A 23,424-nucleotide genomic window follows, 5' to 3' on the forward strand; every position below is an offset into this window, starting at 1 on the left:
TTAACCATAAGGACCTTTGTTGGCAAGGTGATGTCTCTGCTTTTTCAGATACTGTCTAGGTTTGTCATTGCTTTTCTCCTAAGAAGCAGGCGTCTTTTAATTTGTGACTGCTGTCACCATCTGCAGTGATCATGGAGCCCAAGAAAGTAAAATCTCTCACTGCCTCCATTTCTTCCCCTTCTATTTGCCAGGAAGTGATGGGACCAGTGGCCATGATCTTAGTTTTTTTGATGTTGAGCTTCAGACCATATTTTGTGCTCTCCTCTTTCACCCTCATTAAAAGGTTCTTTAATTCCTCCTCACTTTCTGCCAAGGTTGTTTCATCTGCATATCTGAGATTGTTGATATTTCTTCCGGCAATCTTAATTCCGGTTTGAGATTCATCCAGTCCAGCCTTTCGCATGACAAATTATGCATATGTTAAATAAGCAGGGAGACAATATACAGCCTTGTCGTACTCCTTTCCCAATTTTGAACCAGTCTGTTATTCCATATCCAGTTCTAACTGTAGCTTCTTGTCCCACATAGAGATTTCTCAGGAGACAGATGAGGTGATCAGGCACTCCTGTTTCTTTAAGAACTTGCCATAGTTTGCTGTGGTCGACACCGCTAAGTGACTTTAACTGAGTGCTGGATACAACCATTTGCCTCCCATGGAAAACATCATGGCAAGGGCAACACCAACCTGTCTCCATCAATCAGCCAGAGGAGGAGGTGGCGCTTCCATGATTGTTTGTGTCTTTTCCCCCCATTTCTTTTCCCCTTTGCACTGTGTTGTGTTGGATTCAGAGCCTGCAGGCAGGGACTCTGCAGCACTTAGGAAATGCTAGGGAGTAGAAAGAGCAATCAGTCAAGGAGAAAGGGGGTGTATGGAGGCTCAGTGAAGTTGAATACTTTGATGATGACAACAAACCCAGAGAATTTCAGCTTACGAAAAAAGTAGTTCCACCTAAGCAACAAGTGGCCAATTAATATTATTTGCAAATATAAATGTAATTCATTTTATTACACACTGGCTTGCTTCTCCACTCTTCAACCTTTAATCTACTAAAGAACAGTTTTTTAGGTAATGCTTTGTAAGAAATTTGGTTCCCATTCTGAAGTCCCATTGGTTTGCATTTAGCTAATTTGCTCCATCAGTGCAAGAATTACCCCCCTTATCTCTAGAAGTGCTAGTGGACTTCCTGTTCTCTTATTGCAGTTGTGCATGGGCAAGATGGGTATGTATGTAAATGTGTTTCTGTGAGTGGGGTAGAGTCCATGTATGTTTTGAGAGCATGGAGGGAAAGGGAAGGAGAAGGAGAGAATGAGAGAGAGAGAGAGAGAGAGAGAGAGAGAGAGAGAAGAAAGACAACAGTTGTGACATCTGACCATCTAATGAGCCAAGCAGAGGACAGCCTTAGAAAGAGAGGAAGCTCCTCACTGGGCAAAGAGCTCTGGAAGTTGGAGCAGCACTTTTGTTTCTGGAATTCCACACAACATCTGGATTGCTGAAAGAGAGCTTGTCAAATGGGGTGAGAGGCGAAGGGAATTCTTGATGGAAACACCAAATGTGTCTTGGTTTATACTGTTAAGTATGGCACAGCAATATTCATGTTTAGAATGATTATCCCGTAGTTATTTCCCTTCAGTTGGAACTGCATCAAATTTCTACATCACGGGCCTTGAACGCCTATTTTTCTTTTCTCAATTGCCCTTCAAAGCAGGGCATTTATTAACTTGTTTATGGTATGATTGGATTATGTTCTTTCCAGCTCTGTTAAAGAATTGCTTGTTCAATGTGTTGTTGCATGGTAGATATTTAAGTTTTAAAATCTTGCATTATTGTTCTTTTCATCTTCTGCTTTTTTTCTTTTTAACTGTAAATCACTTTGGATGGGCATCTTCCCCCAAAACAGTCTAAAAGTATTATTATTATTAATAATAAATTATTTCTTTTAGGATACCTGTATCTATATGATCACAGACTAAGTTCTTGCAAATCTGACACTGATGTGTGCACATGAGGTTTTGACTCAATTAAGGGGCTGCAAACTGTTTTGGTGGGTCTATGGCTTTAAGCGAGCCAGTGTGCAGTTTCCCTTCAGAAAGGACTTAGCGTGCTCATTAGCATGTCAATACCCACAATGCTCTTCCAGCTCATTTCTGTTTCATTGTACTGCTGGTGTCAGTTCTCTGGAACAGCTGAAAACAACCCGATTTGCACGTGCGTGTGTGTGTGTGTGTGAATGCATCATTTTCTCTCTCTGGCTCAGTCAATATTAGGGTATTAGGATTCTACCTAAAAGGGAGGAATTGGGGCAAGTTACCCATATCTCATCTGAACCACACAGCACAGAAAAAGAGATAGGTCTGTCCATGGCCACCCAAACAAATTGTGAAATCTACTTTAAAGGACCGCACAGTTCCTGGAAAGCAGTTCCCTGCTTTCTCCCAAACAAAGAAAAAGCAGTGAGAAATGTGGAACCTTCAACATTATCCCATTGCCATATCAGATACCACATGTGGTAATGTGTCCTAGCTGTGGGGTGATGCTTCTCAGAAACAAGACCATGGGATGTTTATAGATGCATCTTTCTTTTCAGTAGATGGGTTTTAAATTCAAGACACTGGATGCAACCAAAGTGTATATGGATGCCACACATTTATCAAATAACAGAGAATAGACATGGTTCCTTTCTGCTCTGTAGAATGAGAGGAATCTTATGGTATTTTTTGTTTTGTTTTTTTAAAATGCATATTAACAGAACAATAGATTACAGTGGTACACTTCAGGTTACATACGCTTCAGGTTACATACGCTTCAGGTTACACACTCTGCTAACCCAGAAATAGTGCTTCAGGTTAAGAACTTTGCTTCAGGACGAGAACAGAAATTGTGCTCTGGCAGCGCGGCAGCAGCGGGAGGCCCCATTAGCTAAAGTGGTGCTTCAGGTTAAGAACAGTTTCAGGTTAAGAACTGACCTCTGGAACGAATTAAGTACTTAATCTGAGGTACCACTGTACTATCCAGAAGTGTTTTTAAGAAACTGGCAAATCATGATCTCAAGGCACATGCTGCAGAAACCTTGCTGAAGCTTTGCAGTTATGAATTTAGGCTGTAGGTTAACAGGAGATCACTCGGATGCCATGCTGAACTCCTCTGGAGAAAGATGGAATTTCATCTCCATGTGAAAATGGGTATGTCTACAACTTTGAAACTGGATTTGCTCACTTTCATCTCTGATTGCCTTTGCCTGTCTCTCTCCTCTCTCCCTATGTTACTGTCAAAGTGTAAATACTTAGTTCCCTGGACTGGGGATCTTATTTGTGAAACTGTGTACACCACCATAAACACTGAATTGTGTCAATGAATTAATAATGCTGTTATTTGGTGAATTTTGTAGTACTGTTACATTTCACTTTCATATAAAGTTGCCTTTTCCCTATCCCAATAAAGCGGGGCTGGTACAGCTACTCATTTCTTTCATTAAATAAGATGGTCACAGATTTGAGTGTGAATGTTTACCTCTTAGATTTCCTTCTTTCAGTTTAGCCCTGGTACTAGGCAATGGCCAATGTTTATTCTTTCTCCCCTTAAACACCTGACTCTATTGAGAGATGTAAATAAAGCTAGCCAAATTTCTCTCTCCTGCTCCTTGTTAAAGGCTATAGTATTGCTTTCTTTTCCTCTGCTTCTTGATCTGTACATTATTGGCGATGCTTAAGCTCTGCGCCACTCCATATGAAAATGTCCCTCCTTTCCCTGAAGATATATTAACCACTTTACTATTCTTGTCTGATTGTGCCTCAGGGAAAATGTTGATGGATCCCACACAGTGTGAATCTATTATAAAGATAATCTGATGCTATTTTGGTTGCTCAGAGAGGTCTTTTTTCCTTTCCTTGCAAACACATAACTCCCACTCGTATTAAACGTGCAAAGGGGGAGAGGAGGGGCTGCATCCCCAGGGTTTGGAAATGTGTTGCTATCCTTCTCAGTTGATTAAATCCTGGTAAGTATAGCTGTTTAGAAATCAAGCTGGCATTTAATTAAAATACAATAGGCCCTTTTCCTGCAATGCCAGTTGTGAATCTGGAGGCCTGGTCATACAGATGCTAATTTAATGAATATTCATATATCATGAATATTCAGCAGGTGCCACAGCAACGTTCTTTTGTGCTCTGCTGATTCACCAGGTCCTACTGGCATGGCAGATGGCAAATGCTGAAGGAGGGCGGCTCCTGAGAAGGGGCATGGGGTGGAATCCTTGGTCTTAGACAGGCTGCATTTGTCTGTAAGGCTCTTAGAACAGGCAAAAGACAGGAGACTAGCTGGCAAAAGGCCTTGGTGTGTGGGTAAAAAAAGAAAGAAAGAAAGCTGGACCTATTGTTGCCATAAGTAGACATCTTAAAAAGTTGTGCTTTAATTCTGTTCTATATATATTTAACTCTGTTGTTGAAATTCACTTTGTGTTAGCTACCTTCAGAATTCCTGGGCATGTCGACAGTGGGAACCTAAGAAGAGCCCTAGTGAATCAGGTCAAAGCATCAGCCCAGCATCATATTCTCACAGTGGTCAACCGGGTACCCATAGGAAGTTTGCAAGCAGACCCAGAATTCAACAGCGTTCTCCGCATTTGGTTTTCCAGCAACTAATAGCCATGCTGCCACATACTCCATGAATTTGTCTAATCCTTTTTCAAAGCCTTTCAAGTTGCTGGCCTGTACTCACTCCCACATGCACCTAAATCTACGAAGGACAGTCTGGAGCACAGCTTTGGAGAAGAACATGAACCCATGGCCTCAACCTCATTAGTGAGGTTCTTCATTGGAGGGGGCAACTCAGTGTGCTCCTGTGTGTGCATGTTGATGTTCTCTGCATTAAGATGAATGAAGATGCTCTTGCACGTAAATATAACTTCTGGTCTCTGGACTAATGTGACAATGCCATATCTGTATGGAATGAATGGTCCTGTTTCCTGCTTTCCATCTTACTTGCTTTCCACTGGTAGCAGCCAGTAGATGCAGAGAGTCTTTTCATTTTCTTCTTGGCAGTGGTAGCTGAGAGATAGCTTGATAGCAACCTAGGTCAGTGGTTTTCCAATTGTGTTCTAGAGAACCCAAGTGGTCCTTGTTTGCTTCTCAATATTTCCTCAGTGAATAGATTAGTAGTGGCAAACAAGAGTCCCTGAAGGACCATTATGCTATCATTATGGATTTCATCCTATAGGGTGCAGGTCACAAGAGAGCACTGGGTATGTTTTTAAGTCAGGCATAGGGAACATGCAGCTCCCCTGATGTTGCCTGGCTACAATTCCCATCACCTTTGACCATGCTAGCTGGGGTTGATATGATTTGGAGTCCAATAACATCAGGAAGTCCTACACCTGTTCTGAGTCAGGTTATGCTCTTAGCTCACATGGGGGACAGGTAAAGTCCACAGGCCTCCCTGGACCTGCATAAATTCAGGTTGCACCCTTGAAAACAACCCCCTCAATTCTTGGCAATGTGCTGGAGTTCTGTGTTGGATCGGCAGGTTTTCCTTGGCAATACTGGTCAATATGCCATGGCTTTTCTGAAGGCAGAAAGTTGGAAAACCTATTATCACCTGGCACTAATATTGTTTTACTGAAGAAGAGAAAACAAGAAGACATTTGAAAAAGTACATGCTGCCAACGTGCTGTCTCTTAAGTCTTTGATATTCCTGTTTGCCTATTCAGTCATCCACATTTCATTGTTCACCAAGCTTCAGCATGTGACATAATTACATACTCGAGGACAAAAGTGAATTATATCTGGGGATAAGATGTCAACTTCTGGTAAGCACACAGTACAATTCACCTGACTCTGATAAACATTGATCCTGAGGTTTTCCACAGCTAATGGTTTAACCTTCCCTCAATCTCTTTGCAAAGTTTGTTTGCATTCACACCACAATGCAATTAATCTGACAACTGATTTGACTGCACCTAACCAAAGCATGATGCCATTTCAAACTAACCTTCCCTTCACCTCTTCCTTAGCTCATATGCAAAACACAGTAGTCTTAAAGCATGGGGTTGTCAGACAACATAATGCCCTAGCATTTGCAGCAGCGCCTTTCATTTTGGAAAGTGCTGAACAACTGCGACTAAACCAATGAACACATTCGTTCTGTTGACAATAACATTTTTGAAACTTAAAAGGCATGATTACACCAAGGCAGAGGATTTCTAATTTCCTCTTTTGTCATTGCTTCCAGACACTATTTGAGTATTTAAAATGTTCTTGCCCCATTCATATTCGTAACAACAACTCTGCACCATAGATGACTGACCAATCTCTGAACCCTCATGGGTGAATCTGTCCCTTGGGTGGCCAGCAACTGTCCCTTCAAAGGATGGAGCTCATTCCAGATGCTTGGTTGTCCACCTTCTTCCATTTCTTATCTATGGCTTTTTCAGTATAAGGATGATCATGGTGAACATATGAACATATGAACAATGGTTTTTCTGTTGCTTCTGGGACATCAGGAAGTAGCAGTTGCCAGAACACTATCCTGGATGTGTCCTGCAGTGCTTGCTTGCTTCACCACCACCCCTTTTAACTGAAACTGAACTTGAGATCTTATGCATTCAAAGCAAGTGGTCTACCAATGAACTATGACTCCCTTCCATTTCGTAATTGTCTCCTGAATGTTAACCAGATTTAATTGTGGAAATTTCTCACCAGTCACCCAAGTTATGGCTATAACAATGTGCTGCAAATTAAACCTCCATGTTCATAGACAACATATTTTGGGTTAACAGATGCTGGGACAAAGTCTGTCGCCACCACTTTGTACCCTGATTGTGATGCTTCCCAGAAACAACTATCTTGCCATTGTTTGGCCTAGTGATGGACCTTTGTTTGGATCCAGCAAGGCAATCCTCATGTAATCAAGAGGCATCAGTCACTTGACTGTGCTCCAAAACCTAACCATTTAGGCTGCAATCCTAACCATGTCAGTCCCATTGCATTCAGTGAGCTTACTCCCAGATAAATGGGGTTAGGATTGCAGCCTTACATGTCTACTTCTGCCTACTATGTAATATTAACAAAGTTGTGTTTTTGGCAGAGTGGTGGTCAGGAACACAATTCCTGGCTGGATAGATGAAGTCAAATAAAAGAATCATAGAATCATAGAATCATAGAACTGGAAGAGACCACAAGGGCCATCGAGTCCAACCCCCTGCCAAGCAGGAAACACCATCAGAGCACTCCTGACATATGGTTGTCAAGCCTCTGCTTAAAGACCTCCAAAGGAGGAGACTCCACCACACTCCTTGGCAGCAAATTCCACTGTCGAACAGCTCTTACTTGATGACAAGAGGATGGGAATGGAGGAGGAACGCAAGTCCCTTCAGATCATGTGAGAAGGTGGCAGGGAGCCTGCAAGCCTATACCCATTTACCTGAGAATAAACCCCATTGAAGTGAATAGGACAATCTTCTGAGCAGACATCATAGGGTTGTGCTTCTCCTCTGACTGGCCAGAAGTCAATTTTCCAACACTTAACAAGTTGGACAAGGGTTCACTGAGAATACAAAGTGGAGTGACTTACTTGTGCCTGACTCGTACGTTAGGCATAGATTAACCCTTTATGAATTGCAGGAGCAGTATTTCCAAGTATAAACTTGGAAATGACCTTGATGAGAAGAAGGGCAGAACTGTGAAAAGAACAGAGGGAAACAAACAAATGTTAGGTGAGATTACAAGTGCTGAGCAATGCACATATATTCAAAACTGGTATAAGAAAATGAGGCTGCAGTAACCAAGTCAGATCTCTGGTCCACATATCCAGTACTGTCCACTCTGCCTGGTAGCAACTCAGTGCCAAGATATCAAGAAGAGAACTTTCCCCAGACCTGCTACCCAAGATGCTTTAATTCAGTGCTTTTCAACATAGGTTCTTCAAATGTTGTTGGACAAGAAGTCCCATCATCCACAGCCATCTCAGCCAACGATCATGGATCGTGGGAACTGTAATCTATCAGCATCTGGAGACCCCAGATTGAAGAACACTGCTTTGACTGGTAATGGCAGAGATTAAATCTGAGATCTAAAACTTGTTCTCTGTTGTTAGCTATGTTACCTCAGCTAATCAGCCAAGCACCATCTCCAAGATGGCACATCCAACTCTTTAAATGTGAATTTGTCCCAATAACACCTGAGCTGGAAGTCTAGTTTTAAGTAACATGTCAGAGAGGGTTGCTTCCTAAAATCTTTCTCTACAGAAGCAACTCATCTGATAGGCATTGGTTCCACCAGAATGCCTGAACAGCCCCAACCTCACCACACCTTTGTCTCCTCCTCTCCTCCCAGTAAGCATCAGTGACATGCCTGTTGGGAGGCTAACATTGCAGCTCTGCCCCACCAAGTGAGCTATTTCCATTACTGCATCAATGGTTGGAAGATACATGCCCTTTACCCTTGAACTCTCTTGCCCTGGAGATTCACCCCAATCCGAGCCTGCCTTTTTCCCACCACCAAGCGCTGTGCTTATTTTCTGGGCGGGGGGTGTGATACGCAGGGGTACGCCTAAACATTTTGTGCGTCTAAGTTTGACCTCATTGAGGGGCAGTATTTCAATATGAGTAGGAAAATGAGAGTACCCCTAAACATTGTTTTAGAAAAAAAGCACTGACCAAGCCTATTTAGAATGATGCTGTTGTGATAGAGTGGGGTGGGGTGCGGGGAGAGATACACATTTTATATAAATATATATTTCCTGCAAATGATGAAATTAAGCTGCTCTGCAAATCCAATGCTCTCTCTTACCAGTTGAAGCAGTACAAGGGGGAAAAAGCCCAGACATCCTTTTTTGCTTTGAGATATAAATAATAGAGCTCACTTGTCTCTTCTCTGGCATTTACAGAGCTTCTTATATCAGAGCTGTGTCAAGAACCATGAAGCGTTACGACTTGACCAGGCTCTGACCCAGCACTAAGTCCTGAGCCCATCTTCCTTGGAGGCAACATGGTCAAAGGTACGAAATGCCTTCCTTTGCAAAGAAAAGATTTTCCTGTTAAACAGCTGTAATCATTGCTGCTGCCTCCTTTGGAACATTAAAATACACACACACTTTTCTCTTCTTCTTTCTCAAAAATCACATTTCATTTTCAAATGGCAAATCAGCCCTTCAAAGACTACAAGACAGGGTGATCAAAAATGAAACACCCAACTTTTAAAAGTATTTCTCCTTTCAATGGGAAGGAACGTGCCGCCTTTGAACTTTTACACTCTTGTGTGTTTTAGCTGCAAATCCTAAATGTAATGTTTAATAAATAATTCAGGAGCTTATTTTTAGCAACAGGAGCCCAACAATTTGTAACTTTGGAAAAGTCTGCATGCCAAGACGACTCCATCTCAAGGAAACCTTATGTGACACGAAATCTCTTAACTATTTTTACATCCTCGTTTAACAGCAACAACATTCATAAAGTGAGGCAGAAATGTGGGGAGCGGAGAAAGGGAGAAACTGTAAGAAATCAAAATGTGTCAGATTTGTCCCTCCCTGTTTTCAGGATAAAACCTCACCAGTCACAGACCAAATCAGATTAATGGTCCATCTAGCTTTGTACTGTTTACACTGACTATCAGAGGCTCTCCGGGATTTCAGGCTGGGGTCTCCCTCAGCTTTACATGGAGATGACAGAGATTGAACCAGTGGCCACTTGCTCTACCACTGAGGTAGAAAGTACTCCAGAGTGATCAGAAGTGATTCTGCAGGTGGCATGGAGCTGCTATGCTAGCTGCCTGGCAGGTGGGTTGCTCTTGTTTACTGTGAGGGACAAGGTGCTAAGGAGGACTGTGTGGTGCAAAAGCACTGGCAGAGCCTATTTGGCACTCCTGGTGGGGTGTTTGCACCCTGCCAACCTCCCCACCACCTTGACCTTCCTCCTCTCCCTCCCGGTAAGCAAGTACAACCTACCCATCAGCAAGATAATGCAGTGGCCCTGCCCTGCTCAGCAAACAACTTATGGGAATGATCTTTCTCAGCTTCCTATATAAAGCTTATTTATAATCTCAAGAAGGGGGGAAGTAAACCCCAATAAAACTGCCATTAAACCAACACAGCTATAAAGAAAACTACATGCAACTTCTGTAATCTTGCTCCTTTGGGTGACTCCTGAATCTGCAAATAGTCAAGGATTTAACGGCTGGATGATTTATATATATTTATATATGGTTCAGGATCTGTGTTTTTTGAAGATATGTATCAGAAGACAAACAGAAGGTGGTGTGTTTCTCTCTCTCTTTAGTATCACCGCAAACTCAGAGTGTACCAGTTTGGCTCCTTTTGTTCACGTGAGAAGTGAATTGAACTGGCTCGATCCTGGACATTTAAAAACAATGCAGCATTATTATCCAGCCTGTGAAGAGGACTAAAGCTTTGTCCTATAAGATCCTGACTGGATCCAGAAAATATTCTTTCTGAATATTCCCTGAAGAACCATTACATAACCAGTTACCAAATTATGCGCCTTTAGATCACACTTTAAAAGCCTCATCAAAAGTGCACCTGTAAGGTAAGAAAATCACAAGTGGTTAAATATAAATGTGTAATCTTGGAGGGGGGGGGGACCTCGTTGAGCTCAGTTATGGAATATTTATTTGTCTGAGGAAAGAGATGCATTAGTCATATAATCACATGTGGATTTTACCCTAGATTTATGTGCTTTTTAATGCAAGATTCAACCCAAACTACTTATTTTAAGTGTACCTTAGTGTGAGCCATTTGCAGGGGAGCTGTCATGCTCCAAATAATGTAGAAGCAAAAAATTAAATAAATGTCATGTTTCCCCTTGTAGAAACTTTGGTTCCATGTCTGAGACCAAGTGCTGGAGCACATTGAAGGGCCACTTTCCACTTATTCCTTCCTCATGACAGATACTAAAGGGTCCTTCCAAACTCACTAAGTAGAGAAGCCCCTAGTAGCCTCTGGCAAAATTTCAACTTGGATGCATTTGGGTGGGCTCGGTCTACTTTGGAGGCTATATTTAGCCACATCAAAAAGTTGCTCTACAATTCAACATGACTGCCAGGATCTTTGCTCAAAGAGATGACTGGGTGACAACAGCAAGGTGTGTCAGAGGTGGAAAGTGAAGCACACTCCCAGAACACGCATATACAATCATCTCCCACTCTCCCAATTTACCAGAGTCTCCATTTCCTCGTCCCTCTCTTTGGTATATCATTTACTCCGTTTTCTGTCTGTTCTTGCCTGTTGGGTGTTCTTTGTTAGCATTTTGAGTTGCTAATTCTTCAGGCTTTCTGCACCTCCCGTAAAATTTCAAGGAGCTAGATGTGAGAGTGGAGAACAGGCCCACATCCTGTCTCTAAGCACATGCATGTAAATGCATACACATGAACACCAGGACACAAGAGTGTATTCACAGCCTGCCATTTCACACATGGCAGCTGCTCCCAACTGGGAGTCAATATTCCTTATTCTTGAGCTATTTTGCACTGTTGATAAGCTATTTTAGGACAATTATGTTTCTTTTCTAGTCTATCTTATTCTAATGAAAGAACATATGCCATTCTATTGCAGAATGCATGGATGCAAGTGGATGCAGCTGGGTTGAAATCTCATCCATACAGGCATTCTCTTGATCTTTCTTTCTGAGTCTCTTGCTTCAATTACTATGTTGCTTAAATGGGATTGTTTCATTGTCTATTTTAATTACAGATTTATTTAGCTTATCGGGATTCTTTTATTGGCCATTTTAATTATGGTTGTTTATATTTTAATCTTTGCATTGCTAGTTTTTATACTTTGCAACTCTCTTGGAAACCTATTTTGGCATTAAGCAGTATATAGTTATCATAATTTCCCCAAAGCATTATTCCCACCATGAAAACAGAAACTAATTTTCGGTTGCTTTCTGAAGCTGGGGGAGACATTTCTCCTATGTTTTCAGGAGGCTGATACGTAGCTTACTGGATCCCACCAGAAGGGGCAGCCAGTAGAAGGCTGCGGAAATGGCCTCACACCATGTCCTACCAACCACTCTTCCTACAGTGGGAGCAATGTACTGCAATGCAACATTGCTCCCAAACATGAATCATGGAATTGTAGAGGTGGAATTGACCTCAAGAGTCATCTAGTCCAACTTCTTATGATGCAGGAATTACAGGTGACGAGAGATGGCCATCCAACCTCTACTTAAACTGCAGACTTGGGCCCACACAAAGTAGCAAGAGAAGTCTGGAAAGCAAGGTTAATATCAAGCCAGGATAAGGCATGAGAGAGATCCAAGTCAAAGCAAAATCCAGGGGCAGCACAAACATCCAGAAGCAACTGAGAAGATGCAGTAACAAGTGATCAAGGAAGCAAAGGGGTCATGTAGGGATCTGAATTGCACACATTGTTTCAGCAAACGGCAGATTCCAGCTGAAGGCTCATTAGCCTGGCCTCCCAGATCATATCCAATACCAGCTGCAGGTGCTGAAGTCTGTGCTAAAAGCCCTGTACCATTGCTCTCAAGGAAGCCTTTACTTTAAAGTTGCTTTGTGACATTGGGTTCTCAGGTGTTTGCTCTGTCATCAACTAGCTTCCAGGGCTTGGACCTTCTGACTCCAACACTCTCAAGGGTTTGGGAGGGGTGACTTAGCCTCTGACTTGGCTGGAGGCTGCTCTGGTGGAGGTGAGGCCAGGAACCCACCCTGAATATCCTTCCAGGGCATCCTATGGAGGCAGACCTGGGGATGGTCCTTCTGGCATACTAGAATCTTCAGCTCTGGTCTTGGGAGTTTTGTCTGCACAGCCAGGCTTTCAATCATCTATCTGGGTTCTTATGAGAAGATTAACTGTCCAAAGTCTCTAGAGCACATGCAGAGTGTCATTCTCTGCTCATCAAGTCATCATCGCAAGACACCCCCATATAGCATTTATAGAGAACATATTAGTCATCAGCCAGTACCCCAGTCCTTATCATATATCCTTCAATTGCATGGTTAATTGATTTAATTAGTAGATTAAACAACTAAAGCTTTAATTGCGGTTAAACTTTTCTTACTTAATTAACTGGTGTGGCTGAAAATGAAAGGCACTCTGATAGGCAGTCTGTATAGACATGCCTGGTTGGATGATGAAACATAGAGAGGACTTTTCCTTCCAGTTTGTTTCCTCCAAAGGTAGTGGTTACGGTAGTTTGCATTTCAGTCTCCCCTAGGACCGGCCCCTTGCCAGTTCTGTTCTGTGACTTCCAGGAGTCTTTTTGTCTCATCCTAGAGCTGTGATGATGTATTTCTCTTGCCTATGCAGAGCAAGAGAGAAGCGTATGTGTATATGGAAGCTCTGGATTTTGTGTGCCTGGAATGTATTCTCCTGCACAAAGGTAAGAGCCACATGTGTTGCTTTTACCTATGCCAGCATTTTGCCCCTTGTCCTGCCCACTTCTGGCCCCTGGAGGGTTGTCCTTGGAGGTATGTGACTCATGGTCTGGAAAAGATTCCCCACTCTTGCTCTACAGCAATCAAGCGCTCATTGCAATGCATGTTATGGCAAAATCTGGACCATTTACACTCCCCTCACCATTTGAGCTCATCAAATTCCAAAGTCATTTTTGCTCTGGTCCGCTGCTGCAACAGAACAATGCCCAAGTAAGAGGTTGCTTTACATTCCATATTTCCAAAGTAATGAAAAGGGAAATGTTGAAGAAGGGTTTTCCCCTCCCTACCTAATGCTGTTAGCTTTCTGCCCACAAGTTCAAACTTCAGAAAATCTGAGCCCTTCCTTCCTGTGCCAACATCCTCAAAAAAAAGGGCGGGAGGTATGCATTTAGAGATTTAAAGTCACGGAATTTTATTTAATTAACAACAGAATCTTTTCCAGAAGTGATAGCTTAGATATTTACCCAGAAGCACTGATTCCAATGGGAAGTCCTTCCAAGAAGAAACTTGTTCTGCTGAAGTTCTGATGATCAGCCAAAACCAAGGGAGTGACAAATTTGGTAACTGCAAGAGAAGAAAAATGGTCATTTCCATGAAAAACAGGGATGAAGAACAATAGTATTGTTATCTCTGTAGGTGTGGCGAATTCACATAAGAATACCCGTTTTTTTTGGTTTTTTTTAGAAGAGGCTGATTAACAAAGCAAACAGAATTATGGCTTCTAGCATTCTACCACAGGAGTTTGTGGTAACTGCACTTGGATGTCTCATTATTAAGGAAGGAACTGAAACTTGATAGCAACCGGAGGTAATTAAAATATAAAATAAGAGGTGGTTGTGAAACATTTCATTGTGTTAAGGACTGAGCCAACAAAAATGTTTACTCTGTAGCAACTCAGCTATAATTGTTTGAGTAATAACTCAAGAATGAGGAATACTGATCCCCACTTGGAAGCAGAAGAAGTGAACACAGGATCAGAAGACAAAAGGAGGAGGAAGCAAGGAGACGGGATACTGGAATTAAGCAACTGCATTTGCCTAATGAACTTCTGCAATGCTCAGCCAGAACAGCCAAGGGTGGTGCATACACCCTAAGGGTCTTTCAAATGTACAGAAGGAGGATTGGAAAAGCTCAAATGAAGTGAAGACTTAATGCAACATTGAGAGCTGTTCTTCCAGGTGGGTTTGTGCCTACCTATAGAAATGCCCACAGAGGTTCCCCATGACCATTTCACGTGCTGGCTACTATTATGGCAGTGGCTACCAATCAATCAGCTGCCACCTTGGCTTGGTGGCCACACTGGCGGAGGAAGAGGAGTGCGGGGGGAGCGCACCGCCCCTGGCAGAGCGATCATGGTGGGGTGCCATTGCGGCTGCCCCCCACCCTTGCTGGGCACCACGCCCCCAGGATGCGCACCAGCCCTGCCCCTGCCTGCTCTCTGCCACTGGGTGGCCATTGCTTAGGACTCCAGGAGTGCTACTGGCAGGAGGGAGGGATAGTGAAATTTCACACTTACTACTATTAAGCTCTGAAACATCAAAGAGCATTTGCCACTGGAGAGTGGCAGCAGTGCCGCTCCTCTCCAGGGTCAACTCATCCACAGCGCCTTGCTCTGAAGAAGCAGAGGAACTTAGGCTGCTTGAAAAAATTGACAGATTCCTCCGGCTCTAATTGTGGTCTGTTATATTAAACATGTGGTTAGCTTGGTCAAACAATTGTGTGTGGTCCACATATCTTCCTGGCTGTTGCCACCTTCAATGCAAAGTAGGACTCTCAATACCTTCAATGATTGCCCAGAAGGAAGATTGTTTAGGGGTGATTTTTTTCAAACACTGCCCATCCCAAGCTGGCCACATTGTATAGGAAGCTAGATCCAATATATATTGTATCTAGAAATCTCTGCATCTCTAAAGGGCTAGACATTTCTTCAGGGATGCTGTGGACAAGGTATTGCAAGCCCTGGCCTCTAGCTGACCAGGTGTGTGGTGACTCATTCCAAGGTTGCCTGGTCCCTTTGTTCCCAACAGCATACAAGCTCTGACCTTGTCTGAGCATAGGGCCATAAATCTGTCTTCCTCCATGTACAATCCCACACATCCAGATTTAACAATCTTTCTAATGGAGACTCAGATAGGCCTCAAGAAGAGACTCCCGAGAAAGTGAAATTCCTTGTGATATTTATTGTTCACCTGGTTTTGCTAAACAAACAGGCACACATATACAAGCACCTGCTCCTTAGGTTTGCAGCCCAGAGAGGTCGTAGGGTTTATTGTTACTATCCCAAGATCAGACTTTTCCACCATGTCGTTTTCTCATTTGAGATACTAGTAGCCACTGGGCTACCCTTAAAAATGTTAGGCATTCTGACAGGGCTGCGTCTTGTTCAGAGACTCTATAAGACTGCCACCTTTTCACTTTTCCTTTGTCTTTTAAACACAGCCAGAGCTAAAGATCAATATATAAAGGTCAGAATATTGCTGTCACTTGAGGCATGCTCATGTGTACACTTGAACAGGCAAATGCTCAGATGTGTGAACAAGCCCCATCCCAAATATCTCTGTTCCCAGTCAGTCCCGTATTGTGCAGGGGAGGTCTGAATGTGGTTTTTACTTGTATTCACTTGATCATGCAGCAATAATGTTCCTGATCAAACACTGGATGAAATACTGCATTTGTAAAAACCATCTTGGAAGCTGCAGGGGGTGTTTCATCTCAGGGGTGGGTTGTTGTTTTTTGTCTGTCGCAGTCCCCTCTGATTATTATTTTTTAAACCAGTTATCTCCTATTGTTAATATAGATTAGGAAGGTGCTCCAGCAGGAAAACTGAAGGCAAGGAAATCTTCAGCTGCTGGGCTGGGTGTGGTTGCAACTCAGCTATTAAAGTGAAGGAAGCGGTTAGGGGTTCCTAAGCGGACTGCATAGACCGCAGTTACCTTTTGTTGAAAAAGACCTCAGGATGCAAGTCTATGCACATCTCTCTGGGCATATGGCTCAGTGAGGCAGGGCTGGGGGAGAGGTTTGATTCAGTTCACATTTAAAGATGAACCTGTTAAATTTGCACTTTCTGAAACAATGCACAAACCGAAGCTGACCCGTCCTTCCAAATTTGCACTTCTCTGAATTTAGCAGTGCAGATCTCCAGCCATCTTTTAAAAAATACATCTGCTGGAGTAAAGTGTGCATTCCAATGCTTATATTAGTGAAAGCAACATGAAAAAATGCATTCGATTTGGGGACGTTTCTGTAGCAAAATGTGTGAAAGGCAAAACTAAATGCAAACATATTCAGATAAATTTGTGGATGAATTTTGATGAGGTTTGAGGGGGTTTTTCTACAATCAAGAGGTATATAAATTTTATGAAATAAATGAATATTCACAAACTGACGTGGAAATGAGGAGAACTTGGCTTAAGACTGGAAATGTGCTGTAATGGTTCTAGGGGTTGCTCGTGCGTAAGCCGGTGCCGACACCTGGCTGGGTTGCCTGAGTGAACCTTTTCTGTCCGGACAGCCACTCACCCGTGGCTGTCTCAATCGCTGGTAGAATCCATCAGTGGGCGTTTCTTAAACTTCTTCCAGCAAAGAAGCTCTTTGACGCCTAGTCTTCTCCTACTCTCCCTGCGCGGAAGCCTTCTGCGCAAGGAGGGCATAGGCAGCGGAGGACCCTTACTCTCCCCGCTGGTCCCCGGCAAGGAGTCATGGGACCGCCTCGTCGATTCCATCTGCCCCCCTTCTCCACTGGTGCTACGCTGATTCTCTTCCCCAGAAGATGGGCTGCCTCTCCCAATCCCGAGACGCTCTCTGGAATCCCTCTGGATTTTGCTCTCTCCCTCCAGCACTGATGGCAGTTTCCTGACATGTGACAAACCAAGACTGACAGATTTGCCCATCCAGAGGATGGTCAATCAAGCCAGAGTAAATGGGGCGAGTGGCAAATGGAAAAAAGACACTTTTGGAAAAGAGCTGTAAAGCTTGAAACATATTGGACCGTTTCCTGAAAAGAAAGCCAGTCTTCTACAGCATCGTTGGATGTTTTGCACCAATGGATGATGAAACCTATCCCAGTGCTGTAACACAGCAGATATGAAAGATGGTTGCAATGTGCCAGGCCAGACATTCATGGCGAAGCAAGCAACTTGAGAAGAAATATGCTCCATATCAGTGTTCGCAGTGCAGCCGATCATCAATAAAACCTTGGGGCATTTCACTCTAGGTTCACTACTATCAGGAAATTATGGCTATGCTCCTAATGTTGAGTCTGCTTAGCTTGAAGAGTTTACTACTAAAATACTAATAAGTTCACCTTTCCCCAAGATATACCTGTTTTCTGGCTGTTATCAGGCCTGTGTATTTTTGGAGCATATTAAAGAGTTTCAGAATTCTGTGCACAATGTTATGAGATTAAAATTGGTCTGAAATCTGGAAGTGTGACCTACCAGATACAGAACCAGATTTATGAAGCTCATCCTGCCTGACCCTGCATTTCAAAGGGTACCCGCTAGCCAACCCCAGAACTTGGGTATACATTTTTTATTTTTAGTTTTATTTTATCCCACCTTTCTTCCAAGGAGCTTGAGATGGCATCATACATGGTTTCCTTCTGCCCATCTTTTCCTGAATGATAGTGAGTGGCCTAAGGCTACCCAATGAGCTTCATGATTGGGTGGGCATTTGAACCCTGGTGTCAGAGCTGGCTCCGGGTCCCAGCTCACCAAGGACCAACGCTAGCCGATCGTACAGTAACAAAGTCTTTATTGAAGAATAGTCTCCATTTACAAGTCTTAGCGTCCCAGCCCTACGTCTGGACTTTAGACCGGCGAAGCTCTGTCTGGATCTCCGCCCCCTGTGCACCAGTTTAATACTCTAATCTTACTCCACCTCTTCCTTCTCTCTCTCTTCCTCTGGGTCTTACTACCCCCCGGGGTCTCATTCCTCCTGGACTCTTCCGACGCAGAGCTTGACCCCTCTGACTCCTCCCCCTCTCTTCGGCGGGCTTTAGGACCTGGCTCCCTACCCGGGCTGCCCACCTTGCCGCCCTCCTGTACATTTGAACTTGGCGCGCGCGCGCGTTTTACTTTCCGGATGACCGTTTCCTCGCTCCCTGACGAGGGTGTGGTCAGTCCTGCCTCACGTTCTCCCTCTGCCTGCGCGCTCCCTGATCCCGATGCCTTGGACTCCTCCCCCCTACTGCACTCTGGGGGGGACGCTGGCCCGGATTTCCAGCTGCTACTCCCTGAGTCCCCTCCTTCCCGAGGTGTCCCCCTGGGCTCTCCCCTTGCCCTGACCATGGGGGCCCCTTTCTGTGAATCCTCCGAGTCACTGGAGAGACTCAGAGACCTCGGACTACTGTCGCCGCTGACATTTCCTTCCAACTCCTCCCCCTCGCTCTCCGTTTCTTCCCTCTCCTGTGACTCTGCTCCTGAACCCCTGACATCCATCCCCCCCTCGAAGCCCCCCCTTCCCCCCTCCCCTTCCTCCGGCGGGGGTGCTGGGTGCTCCGTCGTTGTGGGGGTGAATGGTGGATACAGTTCGTCCCCCGTGGCGTGCATCCAGTTAGAGAAATCCGGCTCGTCCTCCATGTCTTCGCCGACCTCGTTCTCCTCTGCTTCCATCTCCGTGCCGCCATGCTCGAACCCAACGTCCTCCCCCATCACGTCCATGTCCCTCTCACCCTCGTTCCCCTCTGGGTCCGTTGCCTGCCAAGGGCCCCTCAGCCACCTCTCCTCTCCTCGATTGTCCCACCAAAAGGAGCGGTCTGAGGCAAACCCCGAGGGCGAGCCCTCCGGTGAACGTGTTTCTAATGCTGGTTCTTCGTCCGAGGTGAATCCCTGGAACGTGCTGGTAGAAAGCGTGGGTGTGAAAAGCCAGTCGTCGAAATACTCGGCTGGCATGGGCCTGTGTGGGAACAAGGCATGAAACTCCTCTTTGAGGAGAGGCTCGTCCAGGGCATAGTCCGGCACCCAACTGTTGGCGCTGGCCGGGGTACCTTCCCTTGCGAGAAAATATTCTACTCCCTCTTCCCCCCATCTCGAGTCCAAAATCTCTGTGACCTGGTTGATGGGTTCCCTTCTTGGCGACTCCCTCCTTGGGGGGATCTCCTTATACTGGTCTGGTGCCGTGCCCTGCGCCTGAAATCGGTGAGGTGCTTTGTAGGGCGTGAGCACCGACCTATGGAATACTGGGTGCATTCTGGATCCTTCCGGAAGTGTCAACCGGAAGGCCACCGGATTGATCTGTGCCTCAACTAGGTAAGGTCCTAGCTGCTTATGTCCGAGTTTCTTCTTAGCTAAGGATCTTGTCGGCACTGCGTGGGCCGCTAACCACACCCAGTCTCCCACCTGTATGTCTTCACCAACCCTCCTGTGCTTGTCAGCCTGCAGTTTGTATGCGTGCTTTGCCAGCTCTAACTGCCTCCGAAGCTGCTCGTGAACTTCCTGCAATTCCGCCGCCAAGACTTCCGCTGCCTGTGGCTCCCCCTCCCCCAGTCTCTCTAATCCCGGGAAGGTTCTGGGATGCCTCCCGTTGTTGGCGAAGAACGGCGTCACCCCTGTGGACACGTGCTTCGTGTTGTTGTAAGCGAACTCAGCGAGCGGCAGGTAGTCCACCCATGTCGTCGGCTGTTGATTTGCATAGCATCTCAGGTACTGCTGCATGACGGCGTTGACGCGTTCCGCTTGTCCGTTGGTCTGCGGGTGTCTCGCCGACGCTAGGTTGATCTTGACATTCAGGAAACCCATCAGCTTCTGCCAGAAGCTCGAAATGAACTGGCGCCCCCTGTCGGACAAAATAGACCGTGGCAGTCCATGCACTCTGAAGACGTGGTCTATGAACAGCTTGGCGGTCTGTTCTGCCGTGGCCACCTTCGCGCACGGAATGAAGTGGGCCATTTTAGTGAACATGTCCACCACCACTAGCACTGCCGTTTTACCCCTTGAGCTGGGTAAATCCGTGACAAAGTCCAGGGCCACCCTCTCCCACGGTTCGCTCGGAGTCTGCAGCGGTTCGAGCAGTCCCGCCGGAGGTTTGTGCACTGATTTGGCCCTTTGGCAGGTGTCGCACCTCGAGACGTACTCCGCGACTTCCCCCCGCATCTTGGGCCACCAAAAATCCCTGGCAACAAGGTCTGCCGTCTTCTCCTTGCCAAAGTGCCCGGCGGTGGGTGCGTCGTGTAACTGCTGCAGTACCTTCGCCCGGAGGTCGTCTCCCGGTACATAGAGAGCTCCTCTGCGGATGAGCAATCCGTCTCGTACTTGGAACTCGTCGTCCTTCACCGTGCCCTTGTGCACCTCCTCCATCTTGGCTTGTGCAAAGGGGTCCCCCTGCAGTGCTCGACGGACCGCCTCCAAGTCCACGGTTGCTGCAGCGCACGCCCACGCTTTCGGAGCGAAAATGTGCTTGGCCGCTGCTGGTGCCGCCTCTTCAAGGTATTGCGGCTTCCTGGACAGTGCATCCGCCATGATGTTGTTGTCGCCTGGGATGTATTCTATCCTGAAGTCGAAATCCGCGAAAAATTCCGCCCATCTGATGTGCCGCTGGTTTAGGACTCTTGCCGTGCGCCAGTACTCCAGGTTCTTATGATCCGTGCGAACCTGCACGGTGTGCTTGGCCCCGACGAGGAAGTGCCGCCACGCCTTGAATGCTGCATGAATGGCCAGCAACTCCCTGTCCCAGATGGTGTAGTTTTGCTCCGACTTGCTGAGCTTCCTAGAGTAGAAGGCACACGGTCTCCAGTCCCCATGCGGGTCCTCTTGCAACAGTACGGCGCCCACGGCTCTGTCTGAGGCGTCTGTTTCAACCCTCAGCGGTTTGCTGGGATTCACATGCAGTAGCTGCCCTTCGGACGAGAAGAGACGCTTAAGGTTCTGAAAGGACTGCTCCGCTTGCTCCGTCCAGATGAACTTCTTCTTCTTAGAGCTGAGCGTGTCCGTAATGGCCGCCGTCTGCATCGCGAACCCCTTGATGAACTTGCGGTAAAAGTTGGCGAACCCCACAAACCGCTGGACCTCCTTCCGATTGCGCGGGCTCTTCCAGTCCAACACTGCGCGAACCTTGGCGCTGTCCATGGCAAGCCCCTTGTCCGACAGCTTGTAGCCCAGGAAATCCACCTCCTTCCTGTCGAACTGGCACTTCTCCAGCTTGGCATACAGTCGATGCTCCTGCAGTCTCTGCAGAACTTCCTTGACGTCTCTCTCGTGGGTCTCCTCAGATTCTGAGAATATCAGGATGTCGTCCAAGAAGCAGACGCATGTCTTGTAGAGGAGACCCGCCAGGACGTGATGCATGAAAGCTTGAAAACAGTGGGCGCCATTTTGTAAACCGAAGGGCATAACTCTGTATTCATATGTGCCCAGGGGCGTGAACATGGCAGTCTTCCACTCGTCTCCTTCCCGTATGCGAATCAGGTTGTACGCCCCTCGCAGATCCAACTTTGTAAAAACGCGTCCTTTCCTCGCCGTCGCCAGCAGGTCATCTATCTTGGGCATGGGAAAGGCCGCGGGCTTGGTCCTTGAATTTAAGAGCCTGAAGTCTACCACAAGTCTTTTTTGGGGCGTGTCCCTTTTCTTCACAAAGAATACAGGACTGCCCCCCGCTGCCTTCGACTCCCGGATGAAACCGCGCTTTAAGTTGAGGTCTATGAACTCCTTGAGCTCCTGCAGCTCGTCCTCAGACATGGAATACAGTTTCCCGGCTGGCAGCGTCGCTCCTGGCAGGAGGTCAATCTTGCAGTCATAGGGCCTGTGGGGAGGCAGCTTGTCCGCTTCCTTCTCGCAGAAAACCTCCAAAAACGCTGCGTACTTGCGCGGCACTGCTTGCAGCGTGCCTAATTGTAGCTGCGGGTCGTCCCCTCCTTCTTCCGGGCTAGGAAGGATGCAATGTTCCGCGCAATAGGAGGAGCCGAAGGTCAGTTGGCGCTGGTACCACGCCAATGCTGGGCTGTGCCTGTGCAGCCAACTCATGCCCAGGACTACAGGCGTGTCCGACAGGTGGGTGACGTTAAAGCTGATGACTTCTCGGTGATTTCCAATCCGCATCACCATTGGTTGCGTTTGTTGCACCACCTGCCCCCCTAACAAGTCTCTGCCATCCACCGTGACAACGTTCAGGGGCAGTGTGGCTGGTAGCAGTGGTATATTGTGCTGCTGAATGAATTCTAGTCCTATAAAGTCAGCGTTGCTGCCGGAGTCAATGGTGATCGGCACCTCCACAGTGCGTCCATTGGGCAGTTGGAGAGACGCTGCAAGCTGCACCACTGGTTTGGGTGGGAGGGGGTCTGTGGGTTGCAAAAGTGCTGGGGATTGTTTCATTGACTTGTCTGGCTGGACCCCAGTGCCTCTTCCTCCAGCCAGACTCCGTCGTTTAACTGTTGCTGCGTTTTCAATTGAGCTGCTTCAGCGACTGTTGCCGAGGCTGCAGTGTGCTTGTGGAGCCTCTGGGGACACTCTTTCGCCATGTGTTGAGCACTGTCGCAGATGTAGCACTTCCTGTTCCCTCTAGGAGGCTTCGTTTTGGCTGCTCCCGGTGTTAGGGCTCTGTTAGCTGACTGAGCCCTGGCACCTCCTATCTCCATCGGCTCTTCTCCCCCTCCCTGCGAGGGTGTGGAGTGCGCACGCGCTGCTTCTCTGGGAAAGAAGGGAGGTGCTCTGGCTGGTGCCCTTCCCCAACGCCCTTCTTCCCTGTTCCAAGGACGTTCTTCCAGATGCACCCCGATCTCCAGAGCCCTCTGGACTACCTGCTGGGTGCTCTTTGGTCTCTCCCCTCTTCCAATCTCCGCTTTTACATCTGCATTCAACCCCTCCCAAAAGAGGTCTCTGACTGGCGCAGAATCTTTTTCCCACCCCAGGGCATGAACCAGTCCGAAAAATCGAGTATGGTACTGCCGCACGCTGGCTTTGCCTTGTTTAAGTCCATGTATGTCCCTCCTGGCAATATCGACGTCTACCTTTGATAAAAAGCATGAGTCCATTGCTTTAATAAAAGCCTTCGCATCTTGGAGCGCTGGATCATTGTCCCTCCATAGATTCC

At 46.2% G+C, this 23,424-nt stretch overlaps 1 long non-coding RNA gene across 1 annotated transcript; it reads right to left on the reverse strand.

The window, feature by feature from the left end:
• Positions 1–635: 635 nt before the first annotated feature.
• Positions 636–13,937, reverse strand: LOC310670915. Its single transcript, XR_014507645.1, has 3 exons — positions 13,866–13,937; positions 7,565–7,670; positions 636–826 (listed from the first exon to the last, which is right to left on the reverse strand). It is a non-coding gene; the product is annotated as an uncharacterized lncRNA (long non-coding RNA).
• Between the last annotated feature and the right edge of the window lie 9,487 nt (positions 13,938–23,424).

This window comes from Podarcis tiliguerta (assembly GCF_965153285.1).
Source record: "Podarcis tiliguerta genome assembly, chromosome: 1".
NCBI lineage: Eukaryota > Metazoa > Chordata > Lepidosauria > Squamata > Lacertidae > Podarcis > Podarcis tiliguerta.